A 6142-nucleotide genomic window follows, 5' to 3' on the forward strand; every position below is an offset into this window, starting at 1 on the left:
AGAGACGCATATAAGAGTTAGCAGTAAGAATGCGTTTAAAACACAGAAGACCCGCTTCTTACGAACTCATCTGCTGTGTCTTGGTTCCTTTTAGGAAGTTGCATCTATGTTTAGATTCAGAGAGGTAGAAAAACGTTTCTTATAAAAGCTGTGTTTGGACATTCCAGAGTGGATGGGAGAACAGGCTGTAAAGAGAAATACCTTGCTCTAAAACCAAAACGGAGCTATGTAGCAGAATGGTTTTCAATGTGTGTATTCAACTTCGAGAGTTAAACTGATGTGTGTTTGCAGCAGTTTAGAAACCCTTTCTTTGGAGAATGCAGAAACAGTCATTTCCAGCCCTAGAGACGCATATAAGGGTTTTCAGTAAGAATGCGTCTAAAACACAGAAGACCCACTTCAAACGAACTCATCTGCTGTGTGTTCGTTCCTTTTAGGAAGTTGCATCTATGTTTAGATTCAGCGAGGAAGAAACAGGTTTCTTCTAAAAGCTGCGTTTGGACATTCCAGAGTGGATGGGAGAACAGGCTGTAAAGAGAATTACCTTGCTCTACAACCAAAACGGAGCTATCTAGCAGAATGGTTGTCAATGTGTGTATTCAACTTCCAGAGTTAAACTGATGTGTGTTTGCAGCAGTTCAGAAACCCTTTCTTTGGAGAATGCAGAAACAGTCTTTTTCTGCCCTAGAGACGCTTATAAGAGTTAGCAGTAAGAATCCGTTTAAAACACAGAAGACCCGCTTCTTACGAACGCATCTGCTTTGTGTTGGTTCCTTTTAGGAAGTTGCATATATGTTTAGATTCAGCGAGGTAAAAACACGTTTCTTCTAAAAGCTGCGTTTGGACATTCCAGAGTGGATGGGAGAACAGGCTTTAAAGAGAAATACCTTGCTCTAAAACCAAAACGGAGCTATCTAGCAGAATGGTTGTCAATATGTGTATTCAACTTCCAAAGTTAAACTGATGTGTGTTTGCAGCAGTTCAGAATCCCTTTCTTTGGAGAATGCAGAAACTGTCTTTTCCCGCCCTAGAGACGCTTATAAGAGTTAGCAGTAAGAATGCCTTTAAAACACCGAAGACCCGCTTCTTACGGACTCATCTGCGGTGTGTTGGTTCCTTTTAGGAAGTTGCATCTATATTTAGATTCAGCGAGGTAGATACACGTTTCTTCTAAAAGCTGCGTTTGGACATTCCAGAGTGGATGGGAGAAGAGGCTGTAAAGCGAAATACCTTGCTCTAAAACCAAAACGGAGCTATCTAGCAGAATGGTTGTCAATGTGTGTATTCAACTTCCAGTGTTAAACTGATGTGTGTTTGCAGCAGTTCAGAAACCCTTTCTTTGTAGAATGCAGAAACAGTCTTTTCCAGCCCTAGAGACGCATGTAAGGGTTTGCAGTAAGAATGCATCTAAAACCCAGAAGACCCACTTCTAACGAACTCATCTGCTGTGTGTTGGTTCCTTTTAGGAAGTTGCATCTATGTTTAGATTCAGCGAGGTAGAAACACGTTTCTTCTAAAAGCTGCGTTTGGACATTCCAGAGTGGATGGGAGAACGGGCTGTAAAGAGAAAAACTTTGCTCTAAAACCAAAACGTAGCTATCTAGCAGAATGGTTGTCAATGTGTGTATTGAACTTCCAAAGTTAAACTGATGTGTGTTTGCAGCAGTTCAGAAACCCTTTCTTTCAAGAATGCAGAAACAGTCATTTCCAGCCCTAGAGACGCATATAAGGGTTTGCACTAAGAATGCATCTAAAACACAGAAGACCCACTTCTAACGAACTCATCTGCTGTGTGTTGGTTCCTTTTAGGAAGTTGCATCTATGTTTAGATTCAGCGACGAAGAAACAGGTTTCTTCTAAAAGCTGCGTTTGGACATTCCAGAGTGGATGGGAGAACAGGCTGTAAAGAGAAATACCTTGCTCTACAACCAAAACGGAGCTATCTAGCAGAATGGTTGTCAATGTGTGTATTCAACTTCCAGAGTTAAACTGATGTGTGTTTGCAGCAGTTCAGAAACCCTTTCTTTGGAGAATGCAGAAAGAGTCTTTTCCCGCCCTAGAGACGCTTATGAGTGTTAGCAGTAAGAATGCGTTTAAAACACAGAAGACCCGCTTCTTACGAACTCATCTGCTGTGTGTTGGTTCCTTTTAGGAAGTTGCATCTATGTTTAGATTCAGCGTGGAAGAAACACGTTTCTTCTAAAAGCTGTGTTTGGACATTCCAGAGTGGATGGGAGAACAGGCTTTAAAGAGAAATACCTTGCTCTAAAACCAAAACGGAGCTATCTAGCAGAATGGTTGTCAATGTGTGTATTCAACTTCCAGAGTTAAACTGATGTGTGTTTGCAGCAGTTCACACACCGTTTCTTTGGAGAATGCAGAAACTGTCTTTTCCCGCCCTAGAGACGCTTATAAGAGTTAGCAGTAAGAATGCGTTTAAAACACAGAAGACCCGCTTCTTACGGACTCATCTGCTGTGTGTTGGTTCCTTTTAGGAAGTTGCATCTATATTTAGATTCAGCGAGGTACATACACGTTTCTTCTAAAAGCTACGTTTGGACATTCCAGAGTGGATTGGAGAAGAGGCTGTAAAGCAAAATACTTTGCTCTAAAACCAAATCGCAGCTATCTAGCAGAATGGTTGTCAATGTGTGTATTCAACTTCCAGAGTTATACTGATGTGTGTTTGCAGCAGTTCAGAAACCCTTTCTTTGAAGAATGCAGAAACAGTCATTTCCAGCCCTAGAGACGCATATAAGTGTTTGCAGTAAGAATGCATCTAAAACACAGAAGACCCACTTCTAACGAACTCATCTGCTGTGTGTTGGTTCCTTTTAGGAAGTTGCGTCTATGTTTAGATTCAGCGAGGTAGAAACACGTTTCTTCTAAAAGCTGCATTTGGACATTCCAGGGTGGATAGGAGAACAGGCTGTAAAGAGAAATACCTTGCTCTAAAACCAAAACGGAGCTATCTAGCAGAATGGTTGTCAATGTGTGTATTCAACTTCCAGAGTTAAACTGATGTGTGTTTGCAGCAGTTCAGAAACCCTTTCTTTGGAGAATGCAGAAACAGTCTTTTCCCGCCCTAGAGACACTTGTAAGAGTTAGCAGTAAGAATGCGTTTAAAACACAGAAGACCCACTTCAAACGAACTCATCTGCTGTGTGTTCGTTCCTTTTAGGAAGTTGCATCTATGTTTAGATTCAGCGAGGAAGAAACAGGTTTCTTCTAAAAGCTGCGTTTGGACATTCCAGAGTGGATGGGAGAACAGGCTGTAAAGAGAATTACCTTGCTCTACAACCAAAACGGAGCTATCTAGCAGAATGGTTGTCAATGTGTGTATTCAACTTCCAGAGTTAAACTGATGTGTGTTTGCAGCAGTTCAGAAACCATTTCTTTGGAGAATGCAGAAACAGTCTTTTTCTGCCCTAGAGACGCTTATAAGAGTTAGCAGTAAGAATCCGTTTAAAACACAGAAGACCCGCTTCTTACGAACGCATCTGCTTTGTGTTGGTTCCTTTTAGGAAGTTGCATATATGTTTAGATTCAGCGAGGTAAAAACACGTTTCTTCTAAAAGCTGCGTTTGGACATTCCAGAGTGGATGGGAGAACAGGCTTTAAAGAGAAATACCTTGCTCTAAAACCAAAACGGAGCTATCTAGCAGAATGGTTGTCAATATGTGTATTCAACTTCCAAAGTTAAACTGATGTGTGTTTGCAGCAGTTCAGAATCCCTTTCTTTGGAGAATGCAGAAACTGTCTTTTCCCGCCCTAGAGACGCTTATAAGAGTTAGCAGTAAGAATGCCTTTAAAACACCGAAGACCCGCTTCTTACGGACTCATCTGCGGTGTGTTGGTTCCTTTTAGGAAGTTGCATCTATATTTAGATTCAGCGAGGTAGATACACGTTTCTTCTAAAAGCTGCGTTTGGACATTCCAGAGTGGATGGGAGAAGAGGCTGTAAAGCGAAATACCTTGCTCTAAAACCAAAACGGAGCTATCTAGCAGAATGGTTGTCAATGTGTGTATTCAACTTCCAGTGTTAAACTGATGTGTGTTTGCAGCAGTTCAGAAACCCTTTCTTTGTAGAATGCAGAAACAGTCTTTTCCAGCCCTAGAGACGCATGTAAGGGTTTGCAGTAAGAATGCATCTAAAACCCAGAAGACCCACTTCTAACGAACTCATCTGCTGTGTGTTGGTTCCTTTTAGGAAGTTGCATCTATGTTTAGATTCAGCGAGGTAGAAACACGTTTCTTCTAAAAGCTGCGTTTGGACATTCCAGAGTGGATGGGAGAACGGGCTGTAAAGAGAAAAACTTTGCTCTAAAACCAAAACGTAGCTATCTAGCAGAATGGTTGTCAATGTGTGTATTGAACTTCCAAAGTTAAACTGATGTGTGTTTGCAGCAGTTCAGAAACCCTTTCTTTCAAGAATGCAGAAACAGTCATTTCCAGCCCTAGAGACGCATATAAGGGTTTGCACTAAGAATGCATCTAAAACACAGAAGACCCACTTCTAACGAACTCATCTGCTGTGTGTTGGTTCCTTTTAGGAAGTTGCATCTATGTTTAGATTCAGCGACGAAGAAACAGGTTTCTTCTAAAAGCTGCGTTTGGACATTCCAGAGTGGATGGGAGAACAGGCTGTAAAGAGAAATACCTTGCTCTACAACCAAAACGGAGCTATCTAGCAGAATGGTTGTCAATGTGTGTATTCAACTTCCAGAGTTAAACTGATGTGTGTTTGCAGCAGTTCAGAAACCCTTTCTTTGGAGAATGCAGAAAGAGTCTTTTCCCGCCCTAGAGACGCTTATGAGTGTTAGCAGTAAGAATGCGTTTAAAACACAGAAGACCCGCTTCTTACGAACTCATCTGCTGTGTGTTGGTTCCTTTTAGGAAGTTGCATCTATGTTTAGATTCAGCGTGGAAGAAACACGTTTCTTCTAAAAGCTGTGTTTGGACATTCCAGAGTGGATGGGAGAACAGGCTTTAAAGAGAAATACCTTGCTCTAAAACCAAAACGGAGCTATCTAGCAGAATGGTTGTCAATGTGTGTATTCAACTTCCAGAGTTAAACTGATGTGTGTTTGCAGCAGTTCACACACCGTTTCTTTGGAGAATGCAGAAACTGTCTTTTCCCGCCCTAGAGACGCTTATAAGAGTTAGCAGTAAGAATGCGTTTAAAACACAGAAGACCCGCTTCTTACGGACTCATCTGCTGTGTGTTGGTTCCTTTTAGGAAGTTGCATCTATATTTAGATTCAGCGAGGTACATACACGTTTCTTCTAAAAGCTACGTTTGGACATTCCAGAGTGGATTGGAGAAGAGGCTGTAAAGCAAAATACTTTGCTCTAAAACCAAATCGCAGCTATCTAGCAGAATGGTTGTCAATGTGTGTATTCAACTTCCAGAGTTATACTGATGTGTGTTTGCAGCAGTTCAGAAACCCTTTCTTTGAAGAATGCAGAAACAGTCATTTCCAGCCCTAGAGACGCATATAAGTGTTTGCAGTAAGAATGCATCTAAAACACAGAAGACCCACTTCTAACGAACTCATCTGCTGTGTGTTGGTTCCTTTTAGGAAGTTGCGTCTATGTTTAGATTCAGCGAGGTAGAAACACGTTTCTTCTAAAAGCTGCATTTGGACATTCCAGGGTGGATAGGAGAACAGGCTGTAAAGAGAAATACCTTGCTCTAAAACCAAAACGGAGCTATCTAGCAGAATGGTTGTCAATGTGTGTATTCAACTTCCAGAGTTAAACTGATGTGTGTTTGCAGCAGTTCAGAAACCCTTTCTTTGGAGAATGCAGAAACAGTCTTTTCCCGCCCTAGAGACGCTTATGAGAGTTAGCAGTAAGAATGCGTTTAAAACACAGAAGACCCGCTTCTTACGAACTCATCTGCTGTGTGTTGGTTCCTTTTAGGAAGTTGCGTCTATGTCTAGATTCAGCGAGGTAGAAACACGTTTCTTCTAAAAGCTGCGTTTGGACATTCCAGAGTGGATGGGAGAACAGTCTGTAAAGAGAAATAACTTGCTCTAAAACCAAAACGGAGCTATCTAGCAGAATGGTTTTCAATGTGTGTATTCAACTTCGAGAGTTAAACTGATGTGTGTTTGCTGCAGTTCAGATACCCTTTCTT

This window comes from Saimiri boliviensis, chromosome 19 (assembly GCF_048565385.1).
Source record: "Saimiri boliviensis isolate mSaiBol1 chromosome 19, mSaiBol1.pri, whole genome shotgun sequence".
NCBI lineage: Eukaryota > Metazoa > Chordata > Mammalia > Primates > Cebidae > Saimiri > Saimiri boliviensis.